At 46.9% G+C, this 17492-nt stretch overlaps 1 non-coding gene across 1 annotated transcript; it reads right to left on the bottom strand.

The window, feature by feature from the left end:
• Positions 1 to 7921: 7921 nt before the first annotated feature.
• Positions 7922 to 8052, bottom strand: LOC116899818. Its single transcript, XR_004387818.1, has one exon. It is a non-coding gene; the product is annotated as a small nucleolar RNA SNORA36 family (small nucleolar RNA).
• Between the last annotated feature and the right edge of the window lie 9440 nt (positions 8053 to 17492).

Raw genomic sequence — 17492 nt, 5'->3', positions numbered from 1 at the left:
GTGGCTAGCCTAGGTGGCCTCTGGGGGTCATTCATGAAGCAATGATTCTTTACAAAGTATATGTCCATATTACTGTGTGAATTCAACGGGAGAGAAAACTGAAATGTGATGTGCGTGTTCTGTTCACATGTGTATTTTTATCTTCCTATTAATGTCTGGATCCTCATCAACCAGAAGGGCCAGTTGCTCAGCCTGGCAGGCTCTGCTAGATCTCCACTTCCTAGTTTCTAAATGTGATACCTGTTGGTCACTTAACAACTTTCATTTCTAACTATACATACTAACTAACTAACTAACTAACAACTAACTAACTAACTCTTGGCAGAGTCTAGTCAAGGCCTGACCCTTTAGTACCCCAGGCCCAGTCTAAGGAGAAAGAGTGGCTCCAAGCTCCTTCATTGATTTGTCTTAGAACCCTGGGTAGGCCATTGAGCCTACAATGGGAGTCTAGTGTGTGAAACTAGCTAACAGCGGCTAGTTAGGGTGGTGGTTTAAAACAGCTCATTTACACTGAAGGGAACGGGTTCCTCTGTTGGAAGTGCTACTGGTAGCCATCTTGTGACCTTAAGTAAAGCCAACACAAGAACAAAAGAACAGATGGGATAGAGCCAGAACTCAGACAACACTGCACTTGAAGCCTTGACTCTGGGCTGCTGTGAGATCAAACATCTCTGCTTATTGTGTGAGTTGGTATGAGCTGACTTTTCCCCTGTACCCAGAAGTCTGTCACAGGCACATCTGGATAGACACACTCTCCCCCACTTCTGCCTTCAGACTTCTCTTCTCCGGCCAGATCCTGTCGGAGCCAAGTCAGCGCACATCGAAAGGGCCGGGAGCACACTAAATGCATCCTCTGACCACCACAAACGTCTCTTGTGGTGTCTTAAGATGTTAAAAGCCGTGCAGGGCCCTGCGGCCTAACTCGGTCCTGCTTCCCATTAGGATAAACACATCCCTCAGCGGAGGGACCCAGAACGGCTCCAGAAATAGCCTGCCCACCAGAGAAAACGCATTTTATCTGACAGGCTTCCCACAGCCATGTCATTATCATATAATCTCTTTTATCCACCCCCTTCTCCTGCCTGGAACTCAAATTGCATCTTTAAACTGTCTAAACACAGTTTGGTTATCTGCGGGGATTCTCTATCCATTCTGAAATGGGAAAATCGACGTCAAAAGCCCAGATTGAGAGAAGTCGGGGCAAGGACTGAGGGGTGGCAGTGTTTTGATAATTGTTTTCTGTGAAGAAAGAGGGGTTGAAAATACTTGACCATAGGCTTGACTTTTACTGTCCAAAGGTCCTGCGTTTGACCTCAGAATCAACAACTCCAACTCAGCAGACCCCGCCTGAGCATCAGTGTATGTGGTACTCTGCTGGTCACGGGGCTGTAAACCTTACTCCCGGCTTCCCTCTGCCTAGCTGGCATGACCATGCTGAATGGGGAGGGGGGGTTGGCTCTAGGATAAATCAGGCTTGGTACAGAAGGGTGTGCCAGGGGAGAAATGAATTGAGGGGTGCCTGAGAATGCCAAATGTTACAGCTACTCCCGTAAGACTGCCCGGGGCAATCAAAGACAAGCTCAAAATGCATCGAGCAGACCACTTCAGAGGACACAGGCATTGGTTCCAGACTGAGTCCCTCTGCCACTCCAGATCTGGCTTATGCTAAAGGCTAAAGATGTCTTGGTCCACCACTTGGCTTATGAATGAGCTCTACTTAGGGGCCTGGCCCAACGCCTCGTGCCTCTGTGCCCTGACAGGATGGGATTTCACTCTTCTTGCTCCCGAGTGACAGACTGTAGTTGCAAGGGCTGAGGGTGGCCCGGGAAATCTCCAGGAGGGGATGCAGGGGGCTTTGGATGTTGACTTTCTAGTCTATTCAGAAGCAGATGTTTGCAGGAAGTGTGGGCTGGAGGACACGGACCCCAACACCAGCAAGATCCTCATGGCCGCATATCGAGGGCCAGCCAGGTTCCAGACTGAGTCCCTCTGCCTCTCCAGGTCTGGCTTATTCTGTCCCCTACCCTGCTGGCCTGCTGAAGGGAGGGAGATTCGGAGCTTCCATGGGTGACTTCGGTGCCTCTGAAACAGACCTGGAGGTGCAAGGGGTGCAAATCCTCCCTGACAGGCAGGATTAAGCAGTGTGTGCCATGCTAGGAGGAAGAGCAATATGGGATTTTCTGGAAAACTGCTGGGTCCCTAAGCTCACAAGGGTTGTTAGAACACCAGTTTTTCTATAGTCTCCTACTACCTTTCTTTGATGTACACACACACACACACACACACACACACACACACACACACACACACACACACACACCATATCACTGCAGATAGACATGTACCCAGAGAGGGCAGCTCCTTGCAAAACCAAAATACAGGTTCTTACGCAATCACATTTCCTTCTAGATTTCTGAAATCTAAAACACATCAAGGGCTGGGATGAAGCTCCGTGGTCATGGCATGTGCAAGGCCAGGGACCACACACATGCACACAAGTACTCACCACCCCAAAACTTTTGGCTGAGAAAATTTCCGACCATCACAAATGAGTTAACACAGAGGCCCAGAAGAACAGTTTCCGGGGACTGAGGTTTGGGGACAACAGTTCTTCTCAAGCCCCTGAGGGTCCTGGGAAGTCCTCCACAAGCTAGCATGTCTGGGCCTGATGTTCCTGACTCCAACACATGCATTCTGTGTACAAGCTTGTGTGTCACGGCTTCCAGAAGTTTCAATGCCTCTGGTCCAGTCAGATGAGGCCACATAAAATCTGCGTTTAATTGCAAATGTTGTAAAAAAAAAGAAAAATAATAATCACACAGAATGCCAAGTTAGCATTAAAACTCTGCAGCCTTGACTTGCTGCCTGAGCCCGGGACATCTTTTGACTGAAATGCTTACAAAGCTGTAAACTGTAAGTCAAATTTCCTTCAAGAACGTGTCTTCTCTTGTTAGGATGATGTTAACTTTTCAGAGTGTTCCCAGCTTTTTCTGGGAAAAGGAGGTGGGGGTGGAGATGAAGGATCTGGATGGGGAGAGGGAGGGGAGAGGGGCGGGCCGCCTCAGATCCCTCTTAAAAATGTCTTTGTTTTTAATTATCCATGTCTTGGATGACAGTGAAATCAGCCCCTGTCTCGAGTTTTAAATTCAGATAAAACAAATGCTCTCCGCCACGGCCTTCGCTCTACCTCCCAGACGGCAGCCTCTCCCCATTTGAAGGTTATTTATTGCTTTGCCGCCATCCTTCATGCTGCTAAACGATTCTCTGTACTGAGTGGAGAAAATAGCCCAGGGGAAGAATTTATATAGCTTCTCAGAGCCTCGGACCGGCTCCTGCCACATCTTCCCCAGAAGCATTTGGGGCTTGACAACAGCAGGGTTCTCTGAGCTCTGAAGCACCTCCGTGTCCTTGGTGCAAGGAAAGGACCCCCGAGACTCCCGGTGGCAGCCGTTTGAGCCGCACCACAGCAAAGGAGAAAACAAACTGCTTTTAGAAGCTCCCTGGGAAGGTACACAGTTCCTTCCAACTTCCCACCCTCAGAGATGTCCAGGAGGTGGCCACCCTGGGGGACTTAAAATGCAAACACAGCCCAGTGGGCTAACGCCAACCTCTCCCAGCTCCCCGCCCAGGTCCAAAATCAATTCACACCTCCCCATTCCTGTCCTATTAATCACCATGTCCCTGAGAAACCGCACTAGTCAACTCAGGCCAGGGTGAGGGTGGGGGTAGGGGGTGGCGGGGGCGGGAGGGTGAGGGGCAGGGAGGATAGAACCACAATCTGTGCTTTCAGATTTCTCTTTTGAAATTAATTTCATTTCCTGCTCATATTTTTAATTTTGCTTCCATTACCAGAATGCAACTGGGCTGTACCTCTTGGAAGGAAACCTGTACATGTCATAATTAGAATTTTCTTTTCCTTCTTTTTTTTCTTTCTTTCTTTCTTTCTTTTCTTTCTTCCTTTCTTTCTTTCCCTTTTCTTTTAGAAAATTCAAGGCTATATTTTGCAGGCTGCGTTCCTCCCTGGTAAGACTGGGACCCTTGAGGAGGGGGTGAGCCTCTGCCTTCTTTATGCATCCTTCTGTTCCTGACCCAACCCAGGCAGTTCTCAGGAGCCCTGAGAGACTGGACACTGGACCAGAGGCAGCCTCCCTCCACGGCTGCCTTGCCTCCTCTGCTCTCCTCTGTCTCTTTTCTGCCCCTAATCTTCTCTGTCTATTCCTGAATCTCTTTTCAATTAAAATAAAATAAGCGGCAGGAGTGAGGGAACGGCTCTGTTGGTAAATGCTTACCCAATGGTCCTAGAACCCAGGTTAAAGGGAGGGCCCACTGTGCTTGTTTCTAATGCCAGGGCTATGGAGGAGGATCCCTGAGGCTAAGGTTAGACAAATATCAAACCCCAAGTTCAGAGAGAGAGAGTGTGCATCTTGAAAAATAAGAGGAAAAGAGAGGGAAGAGGATGTTCAGTGCCAACCTCTGGCCACCAGATGAACATGCACACACATGCACATACACACACGTACACAAAATATTTTTAAAAACTTAAAGAGCAGACAAGAAGTATATTAAATATATAAAAGTGTTACTATCTTATATTAAAAATGTACATTATGTATAAGTCTATAAACTCTTACTTTACACTTAGTTCTATTATGTTTTGTGGGTCGGACCTGTTAGAAACAATGGATTAGAAAGAAACGAATCAACCCTAAATGGTCCATAAAGAAAGCCAGCATACCACACGCAGCATTTCTGCAGGAAACATAGATGATATTTGGAGACACATTTATAATTAGTGTAGAGAAATTCTATATTATCATTCTAAAGAAAGGTAAGCAAAATGCACAATTAGCTTTACACATCACAACTATAAAACCAAACCAAACCAAATCCTGGCAACTATGAGAGAGAGAGAGAGAGACAGAGACAGAGACAGAGACAGAGACAGAGAGACAGAGACAGAGAGAGACAGAGAGAGAACATACCAAAATCACCTTTTCTCATAGAGAATTGTCTGCTTCTTTACTTTTTTTTCTCAAATTTTTTTCTAATGAACATTTTCTAATGAAATCTTCGTGTAAACTTCAAAGGGATAAATAAGGAAAGAGGAAGAGAGAGAGGAGAGAGGGAGGCAAAGCCAGGTGCAGGCCAGTGTGTGGCTGGTCAGGAGGCAGAGGAAGAGAAACTACTGGATTTCCTCCCCAGAAACAAAATGGTGCCCACTCTCACAGCCATTTTTTTTGAAGAGCCAATTGTTCTACTTTGAACTACACTCCCCTCAATCTGTCCCTAGATTAAACAACTGGCAGCTAAAACAGTAATTACTATTATTTCACTATTTGTTTTTTCTAATCCAGTGCTTCCCTTACATCTCTGGGAGACTGTAAGCAAGGAAGCTTCGCCCCAATCTTTAAAGACTTGAGACACCATAAAGGTGGAGGGTTTTCACAGAACGCCCCAAGTTCCAGGAAGGTGAACTGATTTACTCAGGGTCACACTATAAGCTTGTGGCCCAGCCTGAACCGGGAAATCTGTCCTGGATCCACACTAGATCAAGCTTCTCCTGACTCACAGAAGGAAAAAGTGCCCTGGGCAGAGTCAAGTTTTGTTTATCTTCCAAAGCCTGATGTTCCTGCCCAGAAAGGAACACACTTCTCACATTCTGCTCTAACCTCCTCCTCCTCGCTGTGGGTTCCCCAGGCCATGACCCCCTATCATCTCCATCTGGGGTAGATTGAGATAAGAGGCCAGAAAACAGCCTCTCTGTAAAACCCAAATCAGATCAGACCTCAGCCCTGGGCTAACCAGAATCTGTACCCTACCCAGACACCAGCCATTCTGCCCAACCACGAAGAAACTGAAGTCTTTCAGAGAAAAAAAAATTCCTTTTGAAACATTGGGAACCAGAACCAAACAGATAAGCTTTCCATGAAGCTGAGGCTGAATGGGCCCCACAGACTATCACATTCGCACTCCAGGGGCTCTGCTCCTGGCCTCCAAGGGTGTACGGTGGGAAACAGAAGGGGCGGGTTGGGAAGGAAACCTCTCTCACTGCACATGGACATGAGCCCCTCTGCTGGAAGCCCTATCAGGGCATCCGAGATCCTGTGGATGGGGGACACAGAGACCCAAGCTAGGTCTAGGTCCACAGCATCGACCTCAACATGTCAGACCTGTCAATGGGCCCTCATGACAAGGGTGAAAACAGACAGATAATGTCTTGTGTTTGGTGTAAGGTGTTGAATACTAACTTTGAAGAAACACCTTGGAAAAATGTTCATTCTCTCTCTCTCTCTCTCTCTCTCTCTCTCTCTCTCTCTCTCTCATTATGAAAGATAGGATTTTAGACTCTTCTAACTAGTTACAGTCAAGTTAGGGCAGACACCAGTAGACTGTCAATTCTTGGGATGCTACCTAGAAACGTCAACATATAATTTGAGCCCACATCTTAATCCATCTGTCATTTTACAACTCAAAGATCCTCCCCACCGCTGAGCCCACTCATTCCCACGGTAAAAAATAGTTCCCACTCTGACCTGCCCCAGATAGATGACCTTACTTCTCTATAACAGCAAGTCAGAGTCCCACTGCTCTTGTGGCCAGAGCATCCCCACCCTACCCCCAATGCCAGCTTGAAGAAAGGTACCCTGCCTTACTCCTCCTGCCCCCACGTGGTGTGTATCTGTCTGCTGAATGAATAGACAGGTGGGTGAATGAACCCCTGAGGTTGATTTCTCTTAAGAACCTGTTTTATCAGCTTGGCTTCCACCAATGGGCTGAAAAGGAGCCACAAATCTACCTCAGTCAGACACTAATCTGTGGGGATCATCGAGGGACATGTATTACTCAAGGGAGAGTCTTACAGCTTTTATCAGAATCCAGAAAGAGAACCACAGGTCTGGGCTCATTGTAGGGACAGCTCAGAGGAGCTGATCCTTGTGAGTATGCTTTGGATTTCCCTCTGAGGGAAATTGTCTATTGAAGTTCTATAAATTGACTCTGCTCGACTCTGTATCTCAATGACAAAAGTGTCAATAACTGCCAAGAATCCCTTGATTCAGGCTTTACACTGTTGTAAATTTTGAACGAAGAACCCAAGGTTCAGAGACAGTTTCTCCAGGTCACAATTCTTACAAGAGTGGGGCTAGGGTTTATACCCAGGGTCTCACTTTGGTTCCTATACTTCTTCTTCGGTGGCTCATGGGATATATGTGAACAGAACTTTAGTGGTGTCCCTGACATAGCTGGGACTTCCACTTAGGAAATCCTAAAGGAGAAAGACTTCGAGATAGAGGGAAAATGGGGGAAAGAGGATGGGTGGGTGGGTGGATGGATGGATGGATGGATGGATGGATGGATGGATGGGGTGGTTGGGTGGGTGGACTGATGGATGGATATATAAATGGATGGATGGGTGGGTGGGTGAGTGGATAGACAAGTGGGTGGGTGGGTGAATGGATGGATGGGTGGATGGATGGATAGGTGGGTAGGTGGATGGATGAATGGATAAATGGATGAGTGGATGGGTGGATGAATGGATGGGTGGGTGGGTAGGTGGATGGGTAGATGGATGGATGTATTTGATAGATGGATGCACAATGGGTAAATGGGTTGATGGCTAAATGGTGGAAGCTGAAGGAAAATCTCTACCTTCAGATTCTCCTGGATGTTTATTTTCTGTGCCAGTGGATGTCACACGCTGAATCTCATTGACAAATCCTGATCTGGAAAACAATAAATTCAGAAAAGCTATCCTCTCTCTTATGGATGGACCTGTGATTCTGTACTCCAAATTAGTTTATGGAAGCTCTCTCCTCCAGAGCCTCCAGGATAGCATCCTATTTGGCTATGGATGGAGTCATTACAGACAGAACCAGTTAAGATGAACCCCTAACACAGTAAGATTGGTGTATTTTTTTTTTATTTGTGTAGGCTAGAAGTATATGAATAGAGTAATACTCTCTATTCAATCATTTCTCTCAGCCAATTTCAATGTTCCAAAGTTTAATTAACAGAACAAGGAAGCTGCCCGGAACTGAACTCAACACTTTGAACAAAGATTGGTGTATTGATGATAAGGAATTCATACACAGAGACAGAGACAGAGACAGAGACAGACACAGACACAGACACAGACACAGACACAGACACAGACACAGACACAGACACAGACACACATTTCTGCATCTGTGCAGATCCATCCTGTGCCTCAGCCAGCTCTGCCAACACCTTGACCTTGTCCCTCCAGCCCTGAGCTATGTCATAAGCTGCTGCCTGTGTGGAAGCCACAAGACTTGCAGTCCTCAGTCACAGATCTCCCAGCTAATAGACATTCTCTTTTCTTCCAGAAACATGAGGTGAAAAGTACATGGGAACTGAACTCTAAATCTTCCCCATGTGTCCAAGTCCAACCTTTAACGTCCTTGAGTATCCAAAATAGAGACCCATAAGTCAGGAGGTACATGAACGGCAGGAGACCTAGATGAAGGGGAATTGTGTTATGTGATGTTCTGGAAACTGTCTTATGAGAGAATGTTTTACTGAGACAGACCCATGATGTTTTTCTGGAAGCTGCCTAGAAAAAGGACATGTGATGTTTTGCTGGAGTTGACACTTGAGAGAACACATGATGTTTAGAAAGGATATAAGTATAACCCAACAGATAGTGAATGGTTCTATGGCATTTGTTTGCCTTGCCTACTTTGCTGATCATCCTTTCTTCATGACTTCAAAGAGAGAAACACACCAAAAACTTCTCATGATATTTTAGTGACTTCTTAGCACTTCCTTGGACTTAGGCTGATTGATTGGCAGAGCCTTGATGTTTCTGCTGGATTAAACTGCCGTTGCTGATTAATGAATGGTGTTTGTGAGTGACTTGAACTATGGCTGCTGATTCATGTGAACTAAACTACTAATATCATGACAATGAAAAATTGAAATTGCCCCCCAAAGAACTATTTCTAAACAGGTCCACATCCCCCTCTGCCCTATTAACCTTCCTTTCCCACTACCTCTGGTGGGTGGTAGGCTAGAAGGGAGGTTAAAGTTTTTAAGAACCCTTATTAAAGTAGGTTTTGAAAAATTGAAGTCTATACCTACCCTAGTATGTGCTGACTGATGATACTGGCCAACACCTGACTTAGTTTCTATGAACTTTCCTTGTGTTTTATGCAAAGCTCCTTAACTCAAACCACTCTTCTCCATGGGTTTACATTGCTTATTAACTTCTTTGCTTTCAAGGCATATTTAACCAAATCTAAAGACAGAGTTCTGAAAATCTGGCTAGAACACACTTTCTCCAGTGCCTAACTCTGTGACTAAGCCACCCTTGAACACGATCTCGATCCATGAACATTGGTTCTAGGGAAAATCTCATTAGGTGAAGGACAGAAACCTGAGGACAGCCCTGGCTATCAAAACCTTCAGTCCACCCCAAGACACAAGATGGGAAGGTACAACGCCATAAAGGTCTCTACTGCAAGATCTTCAGGCAAGCATGCTGGAGAAGCCTCAGCAATGGCCGTATGGGAGACAACAGCTGGGATAACGAGTTGAAGAAAGAAGGAAGATGTTTAGGGAAGTCAAGAAGCTGAAAGCAGATAAATCGAGAGTCAGCCTTTGCCAAGTTAAGGGGGAACTTGAAACTCAAGTCCCCAGATCGAAGCTACATTTAGAGCTGGGCTTGTTGGTGGGTTTGAAACCTTGGCCAAATTGCCTATTTTGGGGGCTCAAACTTCTGATATATTTGAAGCCACAAACACAGTGTTTCTAAATGGAGGAACCAAAAGTAGAGAAAACAGCTAGGTTGGGTCCCTCTACCATCGTCAATACCCTCTGATCCTGAGGGAGCAGGCCCTGTCCCCATCTTGAGGTCTTCGGTTTCCACTCCCATTCAGGAGCAAGTCAGTGGGCTGGGTTTACCCACCACTTTCTGTGGGTTGAATGTGTGAGAGCCCCAACCTTGCCCACAGACATCATCTGGACACTAAGTCACATGCAGGTACAGAGGAGCAAGCCTTCACCTGCAGGATGGAGGCACAGAATAGATCAGCACAGATGTAGAATTTCACAGCACAAAGGGAAGCTGCTGACATCCCTTGTCTGTGCCCACCTCTCCACAAGATGACTGACTAAAACCTCTTGACAGAGAATAGACAAATAGGGCAACTTGAGACTGCCCTTCTAAGGACCTGGAAAATTCCAATTCTCAGTCCTGGTAAAGTTGAGTTGACTTTGTGAGAAATTACCAACGTGACTATCTATGTGATGTGTCTTCCCCAGGGTGTCCCTCACCCGTAGAATTTACATCCTTACAACATGATAGAGGGGGGGAAAGTTGCTCCAGAGGGTCCACCGAGGTTGGCCTTGGACAGCAGCACCTCTTACACCTACTCCAGCATCCTTTGAGATGCTAAGCATCCAGGGAAGTGAAACAGGGTGGCTAGATGATCAGACAAAACAGAGCCAAACTAAGAGGTCAAAGTCAGTGTTGAGGCCTATAACCAGCCCCTAATACAGTTAGCCCTTCTTAGTGTCTTAAAGGCTCCTTTCAGGGAAACACACAATTTTGGGGTGCCGTGAAAGTCATACCCTTATTTTGTCAGCTCACCATGGGTACAAAGGCCTTGAGGAGTCAAAATAAGTCAAGAGGGTCAAAGGGTCATGTCCATGTACCCTTTATGTGGTAGGGTAACTGGCTCGGCCATGGGTAGGTCCACTCAGAAATCAAATCCCTAAGATCCAGAGTAAGTGGAGAACTAAAAAGTTTCATTCGTTTTGTTTGTTTGCTTTGTGTGTGTGTGTGTGTGTGTGTGTGTGTGTGTGTGTGTGTGTGTGTGTGTGTGTGTGCATGTGGAAGTCATAGGACAGCCTTCAGTCTGTTCTTTCCTTCTTGCATGTGTGTTTCAAGGGCTGAAGTTAGATCAGCAAGCTTGGAGCCCAGTGTCTTTACCTGTGGAGCCATCTTGCCAGTCCTCCTGATTTCCCTATCTGTAGCAGAAAGAAGCAGCGTTCTGTGAGCTCTGCAGCTCTTTCTTTCTCATATCCCTGCTTCCTTTCTTCTTTCTCTTTCTAGCTTATACGTGACAGACATCTCCCACAGCTCCAGAGCCTGGGATGCCTGAGGTCAGGCACAGATAAGGTGGCGTCCAGCAGGTTCACTCCCACTGACAGCAGTTCTTCACTGCAGCCTGAGAAGGTCCAAGTGTTTGTCCAGGAAACATGACCCCTTTCCCTGGGAGTAGGCACTTGTGTACCAGCACCACAGCCTCACTGTCCCGGGTCCTCTCTGGGACTGAGAAATGTTTGTACAATCTGGAAATGTGTGTGAACTGGGCCCCATCACCACTGTGGCACCACTAAGCAGGAAGAGTTGGGTTTCCGTGCTGCCACCATTTTTACAGGCTCCTGGACCCCAGGCCACAACTTCTCTTGCCCCTGTTAGAAAGCAGAGTGGTCTCCTTTTCAACTGTTAAGCAATCCATTTTTAAAAATCTCTTTTTTTTTTCTTATCAATTAAACATTTGCCTCCCTCTGTGTGCCCTGGAGCCTCAGTAGACACTCAAACAAGGACAGTGCCCCCACAAGGACAGGCTCATCAGTATGCTCACACACACAGGAGGCGCCGTGTGTTTCTGTCTCCTTGCATGTGTGATAGCAACTCAAATCTCAGTGACTAAAAGTGTCACCGTTTCCTTCCCACTCATGCTGTCTGTACCAACAGATGGGGTTTTGTTCCACAAACCCATTCACAAGATCCCAGACTGAAGGAGGTATCCCATGTGGGACATGCCACTCTGACACCCTTGTAGAGAAGGAAAAAGTTCAATAGCTAACCCAGGAAATAGTTTTTAAAGTGCCGTTTTGCCATTCCAAGAACTAAATGTCCTTTTATTCTTAACTTTTATTATTTATTGTGGGCTGAGGTTGGGAGCAAGCACAACTTTTGGGAATTGGTTCTCTCCTTCTACCTTATGGGTCCTGAGGACTAACCTCAGGCATTGAGCTTGATGTCCAACCCCTTTACCCATTGAACCATCTGGTCAGCCCTAGGAGCTAAGTTTTCTTAGCAGTTCTCTTCTGGGGACTAAACCTTTCTCCTATGGAATCAACTTGTCAATGAAGCCTCCCCACAGCCAAAGGGAAGCCTGTTGTCCATTCTACTCCCAACCCCAGAGAAACCTATTCCAGTTGTCTTGTTTCCATTCCCATCCATGCCCTTTCTCACACTACTTAACCTTTCCTCTATACATAAACCTTCCTTCCTACTAAGATAGGGAGTCTCTGTGACTTACAGCCTAGGACCTCCCATGGTATATCCCCTCTCCTGAATCTTCAGGCCAAAGCTTGCAACCTCTTGGTAGATCAGAAGCCATCTAAGCCCAGGGCAACACACACTTCATGATTGTCTGAACAGCCAGAAATCCAGAAGCTCAGGTAAATACTTATATCACTAACTACCACACTTTAGGATAAGAAAGCCACAGCTGGCACAGGTCTCACTGAGAAAGCTTGAATGAATTGGGATTTTTTTTTAAATTGTTGGTAGGTTGTTTTGTTTTGTGAAAAGGCTAGATCACTGGATTTCTGCTTTGGGGACTACACTGTCTATGTCATGGCTACACTCTAACATAATTTTACTGGACAAATGGACAAAACAACAGGCTAAATTTGCCTTATCACATCTATTTTGTCAGCTCCCATCATGTGGGACAACCTATATGCTTCTTGTTCTGTTTTTTTTTTAATTACTTATTTACATTTATTTCATGTGCATTGGTGTTTCGCTTGCATGTGTGTCTGCGTGTGAAGGTGTCAGAACTCTTCGAACTGGAGTGATAGCAGTGGTGAGCTCCCCTCTGGGTGCTGGAAGAGCAGTCAATGCTCTTAACCACTGACCCATCTCTCCAGCCCCCTTGTTCTGTCTTAGCACCCTACTTGTCCCACCACTGTCACCTTTTGAAGAGCCTTGCTGGATTCAGCCCGGTGACTTTCATGTGTGTCATGTTGGTCCAAACCATATCACATGATCATCTCTACCAGATACAAAAAAACGAAAACATTAATTTTTAGAAAGATATCAAATAAACCCATGATTTACTGGGAAGCAAATGGAGAGCCAGAAAAACAGATTGAGCACAGAGCAGACAATGAGCAGTGTGTTCTGTGGTAAAGAGGAAGAGGAAGAAGGGGAGGAAGAGAAGGAGAGGAGGAGGTTGACCACCGTTGAAGACTTCGGGGGTGAGTCAGAGTCTGAGCTGACTGGCTTTAACTCACTTGCTTACCTAACTTTAAAAACAATCCACGGAGGCCTTGGTAGCTTTGTTCTTCCATGCTCCGTGTTCACAAGTTGCAGAGACAGAGCGAAGCCACTTGTTCAGGGTTACTGATAGGCTGTGGGTGGCTGGGGCTCAAACCTGAACCTAGCTTCATGGCCAGGATGTTTATGAAAAGACTGGGGTCATAGCAAGCGCTTGGCAGCTCTTCTGCTCTGGAGACTTCAGTAGCTACTGCTACTTTCCCAAATTGAAAGAAGGTTCCCTGTGGCTTCCTCCTCCTACCCAAGCCTGGGCTCCAGTTACTGCCCCTTCCAATTACGCTCTTTCCATCTTGCTGACCATAGTTTCCGAAACAGAAATCAGGGCACATTCGTCTGGCACTAGTCTGACACATGGTCTCCCAACCCAGCATGCTGTTTGAAATCAAGATCTCCTTGGAAATTCTGGGATGCACAGTGACCATACCAGGGTGTTCCCAACCTAGGGACATGGGTTTCACGAAACCCAGACACAGAACCAGGGCCACCATCCCTGAGGCTCATGCTTATTAAGACAGAAGTTGCAGGGGCTGGCGAGATGCTCACTCCTCTCCATCGGTGGACACCAGGAAAGCTGTGCAAGACACCCTGGGTCTCCTCTGCCTCTCTCTGCTCCACCCTGGCCTGTGAATACCATACAGCCCGTCTTGAGCAGAAGCCTGAGGATTTAGAGACACGTTTTTAAATTCTGTTTGATGTGGCGACTCCCAGAGTGAACAAGACATAGTCCCAGCCTACGGAACACACTGCTCATTGTCTGCCAGGCGTCTGATCTGTCTTTCCTGTTTCCTTTATGTTCCCCAATAAATCATGGGTTTATTTGATATCTTTCTAAAACTTACATTGCCTGTGTGCGTGTGTGTGTGTGTGTGTGTGTGTGTGTGTGAGAGAGAGAGAGAGAGAGAGAGAGAGAGAGAGAGAGAGGAGAGAGAGAGGAGAGAGAGAGAGAGAGAGAGAGAGAGAGAGAGAGAGAGAGAGAGAGAGAGGAAAGCATATGATAGGGTTTGAGCCATTAACATGCAAATGGACGTCATTAGTCATAGAAGACCATTTTCTGCAAGCAAATACCTTCATTTCTGTCTCCTTTCCTTCCTTTTTTATCATCTCTTCCCCCAGGTACACACTTCTCTTTTGCAATTGGTAAGTAACACAGGACAATCCCAGGTTCCCAGCCCTCAGGAGGCCTAGTGCAAGGTCAATCACTGACATCTCTCTGGTCCTTCCAGAGAGGCCTGAGATGGTGTCATTATAATCAGGTGACAGTAGCCTGCAGCAAGTACCTTGGAAGGAACACCATGTCCCCTTTCTTCTCCCTGCCTCCATTCACCCCATCGGCAGCAGCTCAGCATTGCACCCTGCCTCCAGCAGGAGTCCAGAGACAGATGTCTTCTCCATCCCTGAAGTTGGCATCTGTAGGGAGCTCAGAAAGTAAGTCATTCATGTAGAGGAGATGAGGTCACCCAACAGAGCCAACTTTAAGAGGTTCTGACCTCCTTGTCACCAAAGAGTCTTCAAGTCTACAAAAGAGATAAGAGGCTCCCACCTCAGCCCATGAGCTAGAACCTTACACACGCCCACCGCCCTTCTTCCCCACAGACACGTTTATGTCAACCAACCAGGGGCTCGGGCACACATACCCTCTTATTGCTTCTCCAGTCATGGCTGAGGACCTTCAGGCCAGACTACTTTCCCTGAAGGACTCATGTTAGTAGCTAATGGTTAAAAACAGCTCAGATCAACTCACGTGTATTGGAGGGCTTCCTTGAAAACCTAGAACCAAGGTACGTAAGGAGGAATAGGGCAGGCCCGTGATCATTAATGACCAATCAAAATAAGACACTGACCTCTCGACCTTTACAAACCCAACACCCATGGGTGCTTTGGGTGCAACTCCAAGGGTCACCCTTCATACAGTGTACCTTAGGGGTGACTCCAGAGGGTACCACCTCCATAGAATGTTTACATGTGATGGCTCACATCGGTGCCATGTGGATGTCCTGCCGAGAGCACCACTTTGCATATCAGAACCTGAGAAGCAGAGGGGGAAAGAATGTTACCTCACTCCTTGGAAACCCTTGACCACAGCCCAGCTTATCTTAACTCATTCCCCCAAACAGGAGCTGTTGACCTGTTTCTACCAGCCTGTGAGCTCTCCAATAAAGCTCTACACTGAGGGTTAAGTAGGCTATTCGTGTCTCAAACCAGTCTTGATGCTTCTGAGATCGAAAGAGAAACAAAGCCATCAACGGTGCTGCATACCCGTTATATCAGTACTCAGAGGGCTGAGGCAGGAAAAGCCTCGTGTTCAAGACCAGCCCCGGCTATGTGGTAAGACCCTCTCAAAACAAACTAAAACAAAACAACAAAAGAAAGAGGAACTCTCACACATTAGACCAGGCCACCAGGTGCAAGCCATAACTGTCCCCAGTTAAGCAGGGCATGTGCTTCCCCAATCTATGTTCCTCCTGGTCTCCCCCTCTGGACCTAGCCCAGAGTGCTGTCCATAAGACACGTTGGAAAAAAAAAAAACACAGAATATTTCAGTGCTTGCTGGAAATACTTCCCTTTTATCCACTCGGCCAACTTTAGAAACCACCACTGTTTGAGAGTAGCCTACTTTTTAAGAGTCAAAGAAAGCCACGGCTTCCTGGGTCTCCCTTAGCTGTGTCATTGGTTTCCTCTATCAGTCGGGAGCATGAGAAAATGGTGAGCAGCGAGTCCTCCATCTTGGATTGTATCTAATACATTGCTGGGCCTGGTTTCCAGTGCTGGGATTGGGGGAAATGGTGGCAGGGAGTCCATGCCTTATAGAACGGAGTACATGTACAAGGAAAGAGCTGTCAAGAGGCTACATGGGAGGTTGTTTCCCTAAACACTATACACACTTTAAATCCACACTCAGCTGGCCAAGAACCATCATGGCCAAGTCAGTGAAGCAGGCCTTACTAATTCACAATTTCCCCAAGAATCTGCTGCTTCATACCCTGAGCCGTCCCCGTGAATCAGAGCTATAGATGTTTCCCTCCACTGTCTCCACACAAAAGGTGCCTAGTGCTACAAGCCTGGTACCACACACCCAGCCCTCCCCACCCACCCCAGGAAAAGCCTGCCTGGCTTCCTCGTCTTCCTGAAGCTCGATTTCTAACAGGAAACAGAAAATGATAATGAGGCAAAAACATACTGTATGATAAAGTGAACGCACATTAAACATAAAGAGGACAGGATAGCTAGAAGTTATAAGTGGCAGCTGGTGACAGTGTTAAAGATGGCGGTCAAAGTGGCTCTCATCGAGATGTGATTTGAACATGGTTTCCCCAGATTTTAGAAGAGCAACGGGGAGATGCCTGGTGACCAGGCAGTTTTTCGCAGTCTCAGACAAGCACAGACCAGCGCAGGGACACCACCCGTCCACCAGGTCCTACCACACTGAAACAGGAAGAGGCTGTGGAACCTTGTCCCATGCCTTACAAATCAATAATGAGCTGTGTAAAGCTGTCTACACAGCTGTTTGTTTTGACAGGAACCTTTCTTGATCTTAGGTCGTTTCCTCCGTGGAGATGTCTATTCCAGGCCAAAGGACAGCTGGTCATGTTAGAGCTCTTAAAATTACATCCTACGTAAGTGGACACTTCTCTGCTGACCCACAAAGCATGGAGGACAGAGGCCAAACCCATCACTAGCTGAAAAGTGGTACCCTGGGGCAGTGAGTCGTGTTCTCTGGGTTTGTTTGTGACTTGAACACAGCCCAAAGGGCTTGAAGACAGACCTACGGTCAGCCCTGTGGCCGGAGTTGGTTCCCACCGCCCAGCCCATTGGAAGTGACCGACAAAGGGACTGTCAGTGACCCAAAGGGTGTCTTTTTGGGGTCAGAGCGCATGCCTGCTTAGAGGCACCATGCTCCTTGGAAAACCTAAAGGGAAGGGGACAAAGGAAAGTCAACGTGAAGGAAACGGTATCTGCTGGAGGCTGACAGGCAAGGACAGACTCTCCTTGTCCCTTGCTCCTGACATCTCACAGCTGTTCTTGCTTTACCAGATGTGCTGGAATTCGAACGCTGATTAGAACCTGAGCCTCGGTTTGAGGCTTCAAACAGTACTGTGCCCTCTCTAATTAGGGGACTGCAGCTCAGCAGCTGCTCAGCGAGTAGCATGTGGTCACCACTTGCCTGACTGCAAAC

Source organism: Rattus rattus, chromosome 4 (assembly GCF_011064425.1).
Source record: "Rattus rattus isolate New Zealand chromosome 4, Rrattus_CSIRO_v1, whole genome shotgun sequence".
NCBI classification, from domain to species: Eukaryota; Metazoa; Chordata; class Mammalia; order Rodentia; family Muridae; genus Rattus; species Rattus rattus.
Note: the sequence above shows the minus strand (reverse complement) of the source record. Positions and strands in the feature narration are given on the sequence as shown.